Source organism: Herpailurus yagouaroundi, unplaced genomic scaffold (assembly GCF_014898765.1).
Source record: "Herpailurus yagouaroundi ecotype Mexico unplaced genomic scaffold, PumYag 28, whole genome shotgun sequence".
Classification (NCBI taxonomy): Eukaryota; Metazoa; Chordata; class Mammalia; order Carnivora; family Felidae; genus Herpailurus; species Herpailurus yagouaroundi.
In genome coordinates, this window is record NW_024412376.1 from 119,163,937 (window position 1) to 119,182,095 (window position 18,159).

General features: G+C 36.1%; 1 long non-coding RNA gene across 1 annotated transcript in view; it reads left to right on the forward strand.

Moving 5' to 3' along the window:
• The first annotated feature begins 5,140 nt into the window (after positions 1 to 5,140).
• The window catches only part of LOC121035140 (uncharacterized), a 102,362-nt gene continuing 89,343 nt past the window's right edge, over positions 5,141 to 18,159 (forward strand). Inside the window, exon 1 of the long non-coding RNA XR_005792767.1 lies at positions 5,141 to 5,301. This is a non-coding gene — a long non-coding RNA (uncharacterized LOC121035140). The remainder of the gene's footprint in view (positions 5,302 to 18,159) is intronic.

The window sequence follows — 18,159 nt, forward strand, 5'->3', positions numbered from 1 at the left end:
TTCTGATTGGATTCAGTTGGGTGGTAATTCTTCTGATTGTGGCCAGGCTTACTCAAGCATTTGCAGTCAATTGCTGGTCACCTAGATGTCACAGCTCTGAGGGTTGGCTAGCTATCAGCCTAGGTGTAGGATAAGACAGGGGCATACTCTGTATCACCCAGAAAGGTTCCAAAATCAGAAAAACAAGGAAAATCCCAATGTTCAATCACTTTTTAAGTCTTTTCTTGTGTCTCCTGGCTTTTGCTTATTTGGTAAAAGAAAGTAACATGCCCAAATCTAGTGTCTGTGTGAGGGGACCTCCTGAGGGCATTGGTACAGAGAAATATGAACAAATTTGAGGCCATTATTGCAATAATCTACCATAGTTACTTAAAAGAGAAAGCCCCTCCATTATAATAGGTTCTACTAATTTTATTGCTTTCTGAGGAAATATTGATTCAAAAAGGAATGAAGAACAAATATTTCAAAGGTTATGAAGGGAGTGAGATGTGTAGTAATGGACTCTAAAGTCTTGAGCAACAAATTTCAAATATGTTGACTAGAATGTTGGTCTTGGGAATTGGTCCTCACAAAGATGGATTTTGTCATAAAAATGTTTAGAAAATACTCATATGTCCACCCCGTTTTAGTCCTGAGAATGTGTGATGGTTAGTTTTCTTTGTCAACTTGACTGAACCATAGGATGCACCGACATTTGATCAAACACTATTTGGTGTGCACCTGTGAGTATGTGTCTGGATATGATTAGTGTTGGAATAAGTATCCTGAATAAAGCAGATAGCCCACCTCAGTGTGAGTGAGCCTCATCCAATTAACTGGGCACTTATCATCCAACTAACCTGAATGGAACAAAAAAGCTAAAAGGGAACTCCTGCAGTCTTTCTGAGCGGGGACATGGATTTTTCTGCTGCCTTTGGACTCAGAGAAACTGACTCTTTTTAGGTCTTAAACCTGTTGGCTTTTGGACTAGAACTTACACCATTGATATACCTGGTTTTCAGAGTTTTGGAATCAGAAGTTGATTGGAATTGCACCCTCAGTTCTTCTTGGTCTCCAGCTTTTGACTGTGGATCTTGGGTCTTCACAGCATCTATAGTATGTGAACGAATTCTTTATTCTCATGCTCTTTACTTCTCTGTATCTCTCTCATTCTCTCTCTCTCTCTCTCTCTCTCTCTCTCTCTCTCTCTCTCACACACACACACACACACACACACACACACGCCCCTCTTCTATAGATTCTTGTTCTCTGTAGAACCTGGAATAATACAGTATGTTATACATTGACATACTAACATACTAATGATGTTAAGATTGTCTGGAGTGAAACATATAAATTATTCTTTTAATATAAAAAGTTTCAGAATGAGTAGAAAAGTCTTGATTCAGGTCTTGGTTCTGATACAAACTGTGACTTTCAACATTTATGTGAAGGCTCTAGATAAATTTCTGATTTGTCATCTGTAAAATGGAAAGATTGAGAAAGTACTTCTAAAGCTATTCTCATGCTAAATTTTCTCTAGAAAATACTTAAAGAAATTATAGCCATTAAAATTAAAATTACCACACTTAAATGACTACTTGAATTTAATACATTTTTAAAACCAGAGAACCCTTTAAAGTATAATATCTATTAATATTCTGAGAAATTAATGTTCCAGTGAATATATTTTATTAAATGTATTTACAGAAGTAGAAAGACAAGGAAAATGATAACTTAAAAAACTTGTGTTGGCATGGTGAAACTTTGACCTGCACACACAATTTGGCTGTGTGTGTGTTGGGGGGGGGGATATGTTTGAGGTCAAAATGAAATGGCAGAATATGTTCATTTTAGACAGAGATGTTTCTAAGCAAAACCAACAGAACAGAGATTTCAACAGGAGAATTCTTGTTACATTTTTTGAGAAACAATGATTACTGGATATCTTGGAGGAAACTTTGTATAGTAGGAAGATAATATAAATAATAGTAAAAACAGTATCATACATTTCTCAATCACCATTCAGTTTCAGAGTACTTTCTTTTTTTTTTTTTTAATTTTTTTTCAACGTTTATTTATTTTTGGGACAGAGAGAGACAGAGCATGAACAGGGGAGGGGCAGAGAGAGAGGGAGACACAGAATCGGAAACAGGCTCCAGCCTCTGAGCCATCAGCCCAGAGCCCGACGCGGGGCTTGAACTCACGGACCGCGAGATCGTGACCTGGCTGAAGTCGGGCGCTTAACCGACTGCGCCACCCAGGCGCCCCAGTTTCAGAGTACTTTCATATCTATAACTTCATTTGAAAAATGATTCATGGACCAAAAAAAAAAAAAAAAAAAAAAAGAATACCTTTGATTCAGCCATATAGTTGTGTAGACCGCTAGAAGGTTTTGGGTAGATAAACTACAAAGGAAGTAGAAAGAGGTTTTTCTCATTTTGGTAAAAGTCATGGACACCTTGTTCTTACAGAGACTAAAAACACAGCCTGGCAAATGGTAAATGGCGTTGACAAAACCGATTACACTGGAATGTAAAAAGTAAAACTGTGGTTTCTGCCTGAATTGTTTTTCAGTCACTGCTACTAACTAGACATTGCATTTGAAAAATATTTCTCTAATCCAGCAAATCTCAAAAAAAAAGAAACCTTGAGATATCTTTGTGAAAGTTTTTTTAAAAGGCACATGTTTATTCCTCTTAATACCCCTTCCCAGTAAAGCATATTTTATGAGCAACAAATGATCTCACATATATGTATCAAAATGTGATGACTCTAATACTCCTACTTCTTCTCCAGTTGGCTTATAATTAATATAGGCTTCTGTTATCCTGCTCATTCTTTTGCTCTGTGTGACCTATTAGCACAATGAAAAGGCAGCCGAAAACTTTTCTAGCTGTTATGTTAAGGACCATAAAAAAGTTCCACTATTTTTCTAACTGAAAATAGGACACATACTACTTCTTACACTATCTGATCTTAAAAGTAAAAACAATATGCAGAAACACAGTTGTTTCTGTATACAAATTTTCAGTGAGTAGTAAAAGTGTAACTAGTATAAATGATTACTTTTGATCTCTATAGTTACATTGTCTACCTCATAATCACAGACTAGACCTCATGTAGAATAATTATTTCCTACCTTCGTAAAGGCTCCTGGCAAAATGTTAGTTAAAAGATGAATCCCTTGGGGTGCCTGGGTGGCTCAGTCAGTTAAGTATCCGACTTTGGCTCAGATCATGATTTCATGGTTTGTGAGTTCAAGACCCATGTTGGGCTCTGTGCTGACAGCTCAGAGCCCAGAGACTGATTTGCATTCTCTCTTTCTCTCTCTCTCTCTCTCTCTGTCTCTCAGAAATAAATTAACATTAAAAAAAAAGATGAATCCCTTATGCACTGAAAATCTTTGCTGGGACAATAAATTAATTTGAATACCATATTGAGAAGGAAAACAATGGAGCTTTATTAAAACAAAAGAAAAATTGTCTTTAGAATTTTGCAATATAAAGCTTAATAGTCACCTCTTTCCCAGACACATTTTCTTAATTCACTCTGCGACTACTCTCTCCATAGATTACAGTATCTATTTCGAATCCTACTTCCTTTGTGAAACTTTTCCTATAGTTTACCTGAAGGTAAATTTTTCTTTTTCATCTTCCACATCAATACTTTCTACCCTGCTTGTTTTTTCTTTTTTTTTAACATGTAAATGAGTAATGTCAAGGTTAAGAGCGTGGCCATCCATCTAAAAATTCCGATTCAAATACTAGCTTTACATTAATTTACTCTATACATTTGGACAGATTTGGGGTGTCTTCCTGCCTCCCTTATTTGATAAACGATGGAGTAGGAAATGTTTATATGCCTTGTCAGGTTGTTATAAAACAATATAATGCCTGGTGCATACTCTGCTTATTAAAAGATGATGGTTTTTTGTTATTATAATTCTCAACATTTTAAACTTCATTTATCTAACTTCATTTTAGTTCCAAGGGGATGAGAAGAGCTCCTACCATATTTTTTTTGACGTTCACATTGCCCAGGACTATGTCTTGCTCATAGTAGATGCACAAAAAATACTTGTTGAGTAATAACTGTCTGACACTGATGAAGAAAGAGGAAGAGGGAAAGTTAAAGGGTATGATTACTTTATATGGACAGTGGTAATGTTAAAATTAATATCCTGGAGTTAATATTTAGCTTCTATATTAAATCAACAGTGTAAATGTTAAAGTTTTTGACAAAGATTCTTGCAGTGTATGCTCAAATAAGCTGTGATTCTGCTGCCGTGAGTAAAATATTTCAAGTACTGGAGGGCCAATGAAGAAATGATCTGTAATGTTATGAATGTGTAAAATGGAGGAATATCTAAGGTAACACTGAGATAATTGTCCATAATTTTCTAGGCACTGTGGTAAATGCTGGGAATCAAATGATTACAAGATTATTCTAAAGTAACTCAAGATCAAGAGGGCAAATGACTACGCAATGAGTTATGAGAGGCTTATATGTCCTACATAAATGTTTATACAGGATGCTAAGGAGGCAGAAAAGGAAGTGCATGAAAGAAATCCAGAGGAAGGACACTGGGAAACATTTAGAAAAAAGTTATATTTGAGTTAAATCTTGAAGACTCAGGAAAACATGCTGAGAGTTTGCTATGATTGCTCAGGAGAGGTATGACCAGTGTCTTGACAAAGAAGCTAAAAGGCAAAATTGGAAAAAGGCATGAACCAGAAACATAATACAGAAGAACTCTCTAATGGTTCACTCTGAATTAATCCAAGTTTGTAAATAGTGGAATTAATGATTAGCTCCCATCTTTTGATCAAACTCTATTCTTGAATGGGAGCAGTCTAGTCTTTTCTGTCTAGAGGAAAGACGAGGCCAACCAGGGAAATGGCAAACACCTACATCTTAAGAAGTTGGATCCTTATATGTTCATTATTCTCCTGGCCCAATCCCTGCAGGTTTGGTCAACCAATCAGGTCCATTACTTGGAATCACTGCTTCTGTCTCAGAAGTGCCAGCCTGTCACAGGATAGAGTTATCACCATTCATATTTTAAGCTGGAGTGGACAACTGCCACCAGGTGGCACCAAAATGCAGGCAGGACTTACATGGTTTTGGATTTCACAGTCTCAGATTCTCTGACCAGTGAGTTAGACAGGCTTACCCCAGTCATTTCATTAACCTCGCAAAAATGTGATCCAGCATTTTACGTGATTAAATTTTTAGATCCTACATTTCATATCATGGGAAGGATTTTATTACATTTTTAAATGAGAGAAGAAATTTAAAGCCTGGAGAAGGAAGACAAATGTAAGTTAATTTAAATCTGCTGATTTACCAGTTCATGATGTGGTTCATTGACAGATTGGGAAGAAGACTGGTTTACAGGAGAAGGAAGGGCAGAATTCTGGCCTTCAGTATTTTAAGTTTCTGGAACAAGCATTCACAAAAGGGTGAGAAGCAGAAAAAGAGTGAGAAAGGCCATCTGAACGAGCAGGAAGCCATTTTTCTGGTTTATTTCATAAGCAATGCACAAAGACTGGAGAAGTGATAGCATCATCAATAGGAAAAACAGCTTTTGATGTTCTTGTTTTTGTTTTGTATTGCTGCCCTGTTTCAGTAGTGTGGTTAGTTTTAAAATGTACAACATAACTTCTACTAGATTCTTTCAGAGAATGGCATTTGAATCATTTTTACCCTCTAATAAAAGACATTTGCAATGTCATCTGCCCCAGACCCTATATAGGTTTCAATACAGAATAGTTTAAGATGACTAATTTTTATTTCCCCCTAAATCTCCATGTTTCTGTTGCCCTAGTGCAACTCCCTAGTGTGAGTTCTGCCTGGTGACATAGCTTTTCTATTATCTCATCATGAGGCATTTTCTGTCCTCTGCCACTTGGCTAATGTTATTGTCTCTTGCTGTGGAATTGCTTATGCCTGGGAAACTTGCCTCCCAGAAAACTTTGCCCCCAGTACTCATAACTGTTTCTGCTGTGGAATTTCTCCCAGAAGATCCCTAAATTGAGAGAACTCTTAATCCGTCCAAAGGTGTTCCACTAGGGCCCAGCAGTGAACAATAGCTTTATCATGTATGTCTCAAGACACTGTCTTTTCCCAGCTTTGGATGAGGTGGACCTTGTTTAGAATTCCAATCTATACCATTATTCAGTAGTAGAATATGCCTCTAGTCCGGTGCCTCTGGACTCTGTCCTTGGAAAACAGTAGGCTAGCTCTTTAAAAAAAAAGCCTCACTTCCCGTTTTTAAAACAATAGATCTGAGCTAGCATAGGAGCCTTAATTATTATTTAAAGTACCCTAGGTACATGAGTATGTGCAGTGTTAAAAACCACTTCCCTACTCCTTTAGGAAGGATCAAATGATTGTTCTTAACATCTTAACCGGCTCCTTAGGTTGATTCTTTTCCTTTTCTTAACGCATGCAAGGATATTGTTTACTGGAATTGTGTGCCTACTTTTGATTTACATTTTCTTCACTGTATGTTGTTTTGTTTTAACATACTTTTCTAGATTGTTAAAGTCTCTTTTAGTGAGAAATATAGGCCTGTGAAATATATCCACTGCTCAGAGTCTTGTTTCTCTGACTCACCCTAAATTGGTTAATCCTATCTGTAAGCTATTTCCCCATCAAACTAACATCTACTTCAAGCTTGAATTCTATTTACTATAGTTCTTCCTGACTTCCTTTTGGTATGGCTAATTTCAGAACTGTTATGTTTATTTTTTTACATGGTGAGCTGCAAAAGGAGGTATTCAGTCGGCATCCCCATCAGAAAGCCGTGTGCCCTTATATGGTACTGTCTAGCTGAAACACAGAGCAACATATTTTAGTTGCACAATTTTGCCTTATGGGATAGTAATGGCCCTGCTTAAAGTTTTCTCTACCTTTGACTGAGATTCTAATTCAATACACTTTTCAGTTATGTGTCCAGGGCACAGGTAATCCTGTACTTCACTCACTAGTAAAGGAATCACTTTAGAACCAACTCAGTCATTCTTGTAGCATATTATAGTAATCTTTCTGGTCGTCTCTAAAATCTCCTCAAGTTTTCTGCAAACATATTATATCCCTATAGCAATCCTTAGGTGCAGGTTTTTAGTTACTCTTATCTCAGCCACTTTAACTGCATGTAACGGTGGCAAATTTCAGTGTTTCCCTGGACCCTGAACCTTGTCTGGTAAGTCATTCTAGTGTTGCTGTGATTTCTAACATTTAGGGGCCAAAACCTTACTGCCTGGTTGATCACAACTTAGAACAACATTTCTCTCTCCTGATCCTCTCTTCAAGAGCAGTTACATTCAGCTATACCTCATTTCTCCTTTTGCATCTCTCTATCCTGGCCTAGCAGATCATTTTCCAATTTATATCTGTTTAATATCTTTCTGAGATTGTTTTTTTCCCTGGAGGAAATTTCTCTCTTTTTTCAGAACAATTGGTGTTTCTTATGCTTTAATTATTTTGCTTTTTTTTTTGTTTACCTAATGAGAGAATTAAACTGTGATTTTTCCAATCATCCAGTTTCTCATTGATCCTCTGAACAAGTATTATTTCTAAACTCGAAAATCCCAAGCACAGATTTTGTAGGAACTTCCTCAGTGTTTGTATTTCCAATCATTTCATTGAGTTGTTTATCTACTAAAATACAAGTAGGTAGGATATTCTTATAGGTCCCCTTCTTTATTATTTATTAAGAAAAGTAGGGCACTCATTTGAGAATGAAGCTATATTTTACTACTGAAAAACTAATGCTATGATTAGAGCATATTTAACCAAATTTAATGATCAATTGAGATGAAGGACAAAGGGCAGGACTTCTGCTGCCAGGCAGATCCCAGATATGGAGAAACTAGATGTTATAGGTTTATCAAATTCTCTGAAGTCCTGTAATCAGATAGGTCAGATATTTGGAGAAAAAGTGAGTATATACGTGGCTAGAGACTGTGACAGTTTCTGTAATGGATGATCATTTTATGTGAAAAAAAAACTTTAGGAAAGAAACAAATGTGTTTCCACTTCCTGATGCCTAGTACTAGGTCAGTGGGGTTTCTTCCAAATGAATGGGATGAGGAGTACATGGTTAGGGGAGGGCAGTGCACCATATTATTAAATGTCTCAAAGTTATTCTGAAAATGATCCAGAAAGATTGCTTTGTCAGAGATTAATGAAAGGAGGATCATATATATGACTGTTGGTTAATTGGGTTTTTCTTCTGTCCGACAGTTCACAGTTATCTCAATTGTTATGATAAGGAAGATTGATAGCAAAATCAAGTATATGCTGAATATGATAATATTTACAAATATACTAGAATGCATGTCCTTTAATTGTATTTCAAATTACTAAATATGTGTAGAAAATGTTTAGTAATATTGAAAACTGGAAATAATATCCAATATTAGAAAAAATTAGAATAATGCAGTTGATAAGGTCCAAAACAGAGTGAGTTAACTGTGAAAAAGTGTTGGCAGAATGTAGGGATATAGGAATCCATGTGCAGCTGATAGGGTAGGGTTTACACAAAGCAACATGCTAAATATTTAAAGCATATTTCTGAATGAAGCATGTAAAAACTGACTTATTTTTGTAGCATAGCACTAAGCATATAAATGAATACAAATACACATGAAGCAGCCATACATAAAAGCATATACTCCAGAAGACTTATAATATGCCAGAATAAAATGGTGCAAGTAAATAAGTCCAAAGACAATTCTTGAACTCCCAATAGAGGTTAATGAACAAAGAATGTGTGATTAATGCAATTTCTTTTATAAAATCCCTAATAAATAAAATAAATAAATAAACTAAATAAAACATATTAACCATGTATTTTCATTTGTTTTTAAATTTTTTTTCTTTTTTTTAAAATAAAAATTTTTTTCAACGTTTATTTATTTTTGGGACAGAGAGAGACAGAGCATGAACGGGGGAGGGGCAGAGAGAGAGGGAGACACAGAATCGGAAACAGGCTCCAGGCTCTGAGCCATCAGCCCAGAGCCCGACGCGGGTCTCGAACTCACGGACCGCGAGATCGTGACCTGGCTGAAGTCGGACGCTTAACCGACTGTGCCACCCAGGCGCCCCTTAAATTTTTTTTCTGATAATAAGAGTAATAATTTCTTTTAACTGAAAATGAATAGATGTTTTGAGAATTGGGGCACCTGGGTGGCGCAGTTGGTTAAGCATAGGACTTCAGCTCAGGTCATGATCTCATGGCTCGTGAGTTTGAGCACCGCATCGGGCTCTGTGCTGACAGCTCAGAGCCTGGAACCTGCTTCAGATTCTGTGTCTTCCTCTCTCTCTGCCCCCCACCCCTGCTTGTGCTCTGTCTCTCTCTTTCTCTCTCAAAAATAAACATTTAACAAAAAAAGTTTTGAGAATCAGAAAAGAAAACTGTAGTCCCCTACTGCTTCCACATCCTTGCAATTTTGGTATATTTTGGTATATTACAATTTTGGTATATTTTCATTCAGATTTTCTTATAGATATTATTCTATGCTTTTCCCATAATATTAAATATTCTCCAACATTAAAAAAATACTCAACATTAAAAATAGTCTCTAGAAATACATAATTCAATAGCTACATAATATCATAGCTTCAATTACTAGTCTCGGATCAACCTCTGTATAGTCCAAATAGAAGTTACCTGTTAATTTTTCTAAGAAGCTGGTGATTCATAATTTTGAGTTTGGACGTCATAGGATCATATATCTGTGGCAAAGGAGAATGTGACTTTATAATGTAAAGTACAATTACATAAAAAAGGAGGCTTATGAACAGGTATAATAAAAATGGAATTTTTCTATTCTTTCCAGTGTGGTTAGCATGTGAGATTTGTTTGCAGTTGCAAGTGCCCCTGCCTTTTACACACACACACACACAAACACACACACACACTCCAACCAGAAATGCCTACTTCCTTTGAACCAGAAGGAAAAAAAAAGAGCTGTAAGAACTCAGGCACAAAATATCTGTTGAGATATTAATTTTAATCCTGAATGCACTGTTAAGCTAGTGACTAGAGTATACCAGATACTAAAATAGTGGAAAAATTGCTCTCTACTGACAGGACTGTGATTACTTGGAAAGGAATTCAGTTTGTGTAGGTGGGAAATGACAAGAGGAAGTTGAAATAGATTTTTTAAAAGATGATTTGTGAATCATCTACTTAGTGGTAACCACTAAGAAGATAGAATCAATGACTCATAGAGAAAGTCCTGAGAAAAAAGAGATATTATAAAACAGATAATGGCTTGGTGAGAACTAGGTGTTCCTTTAGTTAAATTTCAGAATGAAGAAAAGAAAAGGAAGCATTAAAAACAAGAAAAATGACCTAATACTGGAGCAGATGCAGTAACGTGTAGCAGCATAAAATCAAAGACGATGTTGTCAAGGCTGTCAAATATCAAGGAGAAATCAGAGAGTGACTTAAGTAATGTTCCCTGTATTTTAAGATCAGTTTTGAAAATGCATGGACTCTGATGCTTAACATTGTAGAATACAGCAAAATAAATTATACTGGGAATTGGGACCCAGATTCTACTATTAAAACGCCCAGATTTCTGAGACTTGGGGAAAAAAGTCCCATAGCCTGGCTATATATCTTTGCTTTTCATTTGTAAAATAAAGAGTTTAAAATATTGATTTCCAAAACTCTTTTCAGTTGTAAAATGTTAGAATTCTGAGTGTGAAAAATACAGGAGAGAAAAAATTATATATGGTAATATAAATGAAATAACTTTGACTCCTTATGCACATTAGATTGAGAAAAATACAGAATATGATTTATGATTTTATTAAGGCATTTATATTTACGTTTACTTATGTTATTAAATATATTGTTATTTATGATTTTATTAATATTATCCCATTTCATATGTAAATATAGACATACATATTCTATAAAATTATCTATTTATACCTTTATATCTTTTACCTATAATTAAAGAATACCTTGGAATGTAGACCAAATTAAAGGGAGAGACTTTTTAGTGCTGCATACTTTATCTATTGAGAAGTAGCCAAGGCATAGAATAGGGACATTGTCCTGGGATGAAGCCAGAGGATATGATTGCAAAGGGCCCTAAGTCTCTCCTAAGGTCAGACATATACATAAGACATGTCCTTCTTCCATACATTTCTATCAAAATCTGGGGAAAGAGGTAGATAGTTGAGATATTCTTGAGCGACTGAGCAATTTTTCTAGTGAGAAGACTATTATCTAAATGCAGTCTTTAAATCATGGATTTGAAGGGCGCCTGGGTGGCGCAGTCGGTTAAGCGTCTGACTTCAGCCAGGTCACGATCTCGCGGTCCGGGAGTTTGAGCCCCGCGTCAGGCTCTGGGCTGATGGCTCGGAGCCTGGAGCCTGTTTCCGATTCTGTGTCTCCCTCTCTCTCTGCCCCTCCCCTGTTCATGCTCTGTCTCTCTCTGTCCCAAAAATAAATAAACGTTGAAAAAAAAAATTAAAAAAAAATAAATCATGGATTTGAATTTAAATTATTTAAATTATTAAATAGAGTCTAACTTATTGAATTGGATTAAGTTTTTTTTTTGTTAAAAAAATTTTTTTATGTTTATTTATTTTTGAGAGAGAGAGAGAGTGTGAGCAGGGGAGGGGCAGAGAGAGGGAGATGCAGAATCTGAAGCAGGCTCCAGGCTCTGAGCTGTCAGCACAGAGCCCAACACGGGGCTCAAACTCGCAAACCATGAGGTCATGACCTGAGCTGAAGTTGGACACTTAAGTCACTGAGCCACCCAGGCACGCCGAATTGGATTAAGTTTTAAACCAAAAACATCCAGAGTGAAAGTGTATCCTCATACATGTGAATGGAATCTCAGGGAATAAAAATCATAGATTATAGGCAAACTAAATTAGGCATATTTTTCTTGGTACATATGAAATACTGTGTTAAATTTTGACATCCACATGTGCCATTTTATATATCATAAATCTCAGACTGTATTCTTTTCCTGTTGTGTACAGGTATATTGCTGCCTTCTAGAATACAGGTTGTGTAAACAGAAATTGTTTCTGATGTTTGTCCAAGCTGTGAAGTTCAAGGGAAGGGACCTCAGTGACATCAATCAAAGATTCATTAATTAAGATTCACAAACAGACAGTTTGAACAACATGGCAGTGCATTCTGATAGCTTATATAGCTGCTGCATTTTATGCTGAGAAACTTTTTCTTAAATTCTTTCCTTCATTTATTTTTGGTTAGACACTCTCCATTTCCTAAGAACCGCCCTATTAATAGAAGATAGGAATCCAAGGAGGTGATGGTATAGACAACAAGGTATAAGTAAGTCATGTGTAACCCTCTATCAAAAGAAAAAAAGTATATATTGGTCACCTACCAGATATCAGGTATTGCTCTGGGTGGTGGGGATAAAAGAATGAACAAGAGAAATACTGCAATGAGGGGAAATAGAGGCAAAAAAATGATAAATAAGATAATTTCAGATTGCAGTAAGTGCTGTAAAGAAAATAAATTCATATGACCAGGAGTCTGTGGGGTATGGGGGTATGGAAACTTCTTTGGAACTAGTGATGAAGAAAGGACTCTGTGAAAAGAAACCATTTTAGTTTAAATTAGAATCATACAATAGAGTCAGTCTAGGACAAGGGGATCAAAGAATTCAGGCAACAGAAATAAAGCCATATGGATCGACTTGGCTGTAGGTTAGTTTGGCTATGGTGAGGGTTGGGGAGGAGAGCCATATAAGATGAGGTTGCAGCAATAGGGCTAAATCTCAATAAGCCATGGTAAGTAGTTTGGATTCTTTTGTAAGTGAGAATAGTATAATGGAAAATATTGGTCTCAAATTCCCTGGGATCTGTCTGACCATTTTTGGGCATATTTCAACTTCAGTATGCTTTTCTTCTAAGAGTCAGTGCCTGCCACTCCTTTTTGGAGGAATGCCTTTCACTGGCTGGAGCCTGCCTTGTCCCTGCAGCAGAGAAATATCTGACAATTTATGTCTATTACCCCTCAGCCAATAATTAGGTAATTCATGAGTGCAGCTTCAAGTTGAGGAAACCCTGAGAGGTAATTTCCTCTCCAGAGTTTTTCTTTTGAGATTAGGTTGAAACAACCCTCAGCCCTCTCTGGGATTTAGCCTGTGATCACATCTTTGCCTGTATCTCTCTTTTTCTGTTCTGTTCTCCCAATTTCCCCTGGGAACACTTCCTCATTAGTTCCCCTAGGAATTTTTTCTTACAAAATCACTTGCATACCAAACCTCATCTTACACTCTACATCTGGGAAACTGAAACTCTGGCAGTTGGAAGATTTGGGAGGAATCTATAAAGGAGGACAAAAACTGACTAATGTTTCAAAAATATCACTGTGGCTGCTGTGTGAGGAAAGATAGTGGAGGATGGGGGGGGGCTGGAGAATGAGGGACAAGGGTAAGCAGGTTATTTCAATAATCTGGACCAGATAGCAAGCTATAATTTGCCTATACAAAAATTCTCTAAACAAAGGTATGTCCGTTGGAGGAATTGTCATAAGTGATGCATTGAGGTATAAAAAGAACATAATAAATCCTATTTGTGTTGGCCTAGAAAAAAAAAATGTGCCTCACTATTGTTTATCAGTTGACAGAGGTACATACACTTATACTTTGAAAGAAGTTTATATATGTGCTTAAGATTTTGTACTGAGTATATAGGCCATCAAAAATGTTTAGAGAATACTGGTTTTAGACACCAGCCAAATTTATGGTCTCTATTAACATGCTGTTTATTCTGGGTAATCTTACGGAATGCTTTTCTTGTGTATGTGTCTCTTGTGAAATGTCTTTGCCTTTAATTTTTCATTTTTAGGGAGGAGGTTTAATTATTTGGGCACTTCTCTAGCTTGGCTATTATGAAGAATGAGACTATTCAATTTCTTCTGAAGAAATGCATAACTAGTTGTAGGGGCAAGTCTGGTAATTCTCTATTATTTTCTGAGTATAAGAAAATTAAAAGTGCTCCAGATGCTTTAAGTGTAATTTTCTATCTACCATAAATTCACTTCAAAATGCTTTCTTCAAACAAGGTCAGGGCATTAGTGCTCATTAAGGACTATATACATGCACAGCTTGAGAATTCATCAGAAAACCAATCAGTTGTTTGAACTCAAAGAAATTCTATAAAAAATTGTGAGCTTCTTTTCCACTCACTCAGCAATCTATTGCCACCTCTTACATCAGATACCACAATTCTAAAACGTAGATGTTATTAATCAGGTATTATCAGGCCAACAGATCAGGAGGCAACTGCCATTGAAGAGATAGTTTGCTACCCGCAGGTAGCAAAAGGAAAGACACTCCATGCTATACAGGACCACATGGGGAAACACCCGGGTCAGGCAGGAGGCTGAAGGGGCAGGAAGAAGATGTAACAGTGGCCTTTCTTGTGGTTTCTTCAGGAAAAGCAAGGGAAGACAAGTCAATAAGTTTGTTTGACAAGTTTGAATAATTTCACCAGGTTCTGAGGCATAAGGACTATCTCTAGGTGTCTGTCACCTGTCCTGAGGTGATTAGGACAGGGAGATAATGTCCTTCAATATTGGAGCTCTGTGAGAACTAGACAAATGAGATGGTTAGGATACAGGCTTTGGACTTGTTGATTTGCAAGTGAAACACCCTCTCCCAGGCAAGTCCATTGCTATCTCTAGAAATTGACTAGACTCAAGAATGTCAGTTTCTTTGTGTCAGCAAGGGCCCAAGATGTCAAAACATCAGAAAATACAGAACATAAAAAGCATGACGAATGTAATTACAAAGAAGGAAAATGTTTCTATGATAGAATAAAAGAAGCAAAGAAAGAAGAAATAAGTGAGAGAGAAATAAAAGCTAGTAAATGAAAGAGGAAAAGAAAAAGAGGTAATTGGAGAGAAGGAACAGGGAAAACAGGATAGAGGAAGAATGGAGAATATAAAGAAAAATTGTTTCCTTTAAACTAATTCTTAAGCCGGAATGATTTTAACATGATATTCCAATAACAGTTATAAAAGTTTCTTTAACTACTTTTATTATGTATTGACTCATTGAACAGTAAAGAAAAATGCAGCTAAGTTGGTTTGAGACAACTGAGTGACTGCATATTTCATAAAATAACTCCATATTAGAAATCTATTGAATGGATTTCAACTTAAGTTTTTACACAATATTTTTTTTTGTAAATCGTGTACACTTGAAGATTTATTCCTTAAATCAATAGTGGGAACTTCTAGTAGTCAGAAATTGAGAACTTGACAGGTATTTGAATGGGAAGCTGGAATTCTTGCTTCTAATAAAATATGGATAACTTATAAAATCCATATATTTTCTTGCTGATACTATTTTTTCCCTTTTTTCTTGTTAGACCAAGACCGTGTACTTTGGTTTTAATAAAGCATTATTTAATTATAAATATTCTAGGTATTATAGGCATCACAATTGGCTTTTGAGGTCACCTTGGAATTTGGATCTTATTGAAACTTTTCCCACTACATAAAAAACTTGTAGTGTGCTCACTTTCTCACATTTATTCTCATGTGAAATCTCTATTTTCCATATGATTGTGAGGATGAGTATACAACAGACCATATGTGACAGTTGAACTTGAACCTATAATGTCATAGTCCAAGAAGCCAAATCACAGCCTTTGAAACCGCACAGAATATTCAGGACTTAGTGACTGACATCTCCCCCAGTTTTTGTGTCTCAGGATCAACCAAAAAAAGCCGTGTATGCTCCCAAACTAGTCACATAGGAACATGCAATGCCCCACTTCTAGGTAGCCCTCATCAAGTTTCCTACGCCAACAACTTTCATTCACAAAACACCTTGAGCCTTATTCTTTTTTCTTTTCTTTTTGTCACTCTAAAGCTTTTCCACTCTCTTCCCTGAATTTGAGTCTCTGTCAAAAGTAAGTGACAGTGGCTGACTCTCTTCTACAGCAAGCTCTGAAAATCTAGCCTCTGCTTGTTCTCATTTGAATGGTGTTCATTGTTTCCACAGGCTTTTTACTTCTTTTCCTGAGACTGATTTGTTTTCCTTTCACTAGTCTTTATAATTTTCCTTATGATAAGGAAAGTGATTTTGTATTTCTTCAGTAATAAGTATTTTTTCTTGTCTTAATTAAAACATAATTTACATATGCTAATTTCAGGTGTATGCCATATTGATTTGATAGTTGTATATTTTGCAAAATGATCACCACAATAAGTCTAACATTTATCATTATATATAGTATGTTGCAATTTTTTTTCTTGTGATGAAAACTTTTAAGATGTACTCTTTTAGCAATTTTCAAATACACAATTCAGTATTAACTATTGTCACCATGCTGTATATTACATCCCCAGGATTTATCTATGTTATAACTGGAATTTTGTATTTTTTGACCCACTTCACCCATTGGGCCCCCACTTCTGGCAATAACCTATCTGTTCACTGTATCAACAAGCTTTTTGTTGTTGTCATTTTAAAATTCCACATATGAGTGATAATCATACAGTATTGGTTTTTCTCTGACTTATTTCACGTAACATAATGCCCTCAAGATCCATCCATGTTGTCACAAATAGCGAGATTTTGTTATTTTTTATGGCTGAATAATATTCCACTGTGTGTGTTTGTGTGTGTGTGTGAAACACGTTTTCTATATCCATTGATCCATCGATGGATGCTTAGGTTATTTCCATACCTTGGCTATTATAAATGATGCTGCAGTGAACTTGGTGGTACATGTATCTTTTTGCATTAGTGTTTTTTTTTTCTTTGGGTAAATACCTAGAAGTGCAATTCCTGAACGATATGGTACTTCTATGTTTAATTTTTTGAGGAACTGCCATTTGCTTTCTGTGGTGGCCGCACCAATTTACATTCCCACTCCCAGTGTGTGAGAGGTCACTTTTCTCCACATTCTCACCAATACTTGTTATTTCCTGTCTTTTTGATAGTAGTTATTTTAACAAGTGTGAGATGATCTCTCATTGTGGTTTTGATTAACATTTTCAGATGATTAGTGATGTTGAGCACTTTTTCATGTACCTGTTGGCCATTAGTATGTCTTCTTTGTAAACATGTTTATTCAGAACCTCTGCCCATTTTTTAATTGGGTTGTTATTGAATTGTATGAGTTTTTATGTTTTGGATTTTAACCCCTTATCAGGTATATGATTTACAACCATGTTCTCCATTCAGTAGGTTGTGTTTTCATTTTGTTGATCAATTCCTTTGCTGTGCAGACACCTTTTAGTTTGATGCAGTCCCACTTACTTATTTTTGCTTTTGTTGCTTTTGCTTTTGGTGTTAAATCCAAAAATTTATTGCCAAGACCTATGTCAAGGAGCTTATTGCCTATGTTTTATTCTATGTGTTTTATGGTTTAAGGTCTTATGCTCAAGTCTTAAATCCATTTTGAGTTAGTTTGGTGTATGATGTAAAAAATTGTCCCAGTTTCATTCTTTTGCATATGGCTGTCCAGTTTTCCCAACACTGTTTACTGAAGAAACTATCCTTTTCCATTGTGTATTCTTGTCTCCTTTGTCATTAATTAATCCTATATACACAGGATTATTGCTGGGCTCTCTATTCTATTCCATTGTTCTATGTGCTGTTTTTATGCCAATACCATACTGTTCTTATTACTATGGCTTTGTAATATAGTTTGAAATAAGGGACCATGGTGCCTCCAGCTTTGTTCTTTTTTCTCAAGATTGCTTTAGGTATTGGGGTCAGCACTAGGCATTTTTTTTTTTAAATTAATGTTTATTTTTGAGAGAGAGACAGAGACAGAGACAGAGCATGGGCAGAGGAGGGCCAGATAGAGAGGGAGACCTAGAATCTGTGAAACAGGCTCCAGGCGTGGTGCTGTCAGCACAGAGCCTGAAGCGGGGCTCAAGCTCACAAACTGTGAAATCATGACCTGAGCTGAAGTCAGACACTCAACCAACTGAGCCACCCAGGCACTTCCTAGACAAATTTTTTTTAATGGGATTATATTATATCAGGCAGGAAGGAGCACATGTAAAAGTATGACCTGAAATGGATGAATTTGTTTTCAAGACTCCCAGACTTACAATTATTCATTCTTACCTGAATTTTAACATTTTAACCTTTCCTTTCTTTCTTTTTCTTTCTTTCTTTCTTTCTTTCTTTCTTT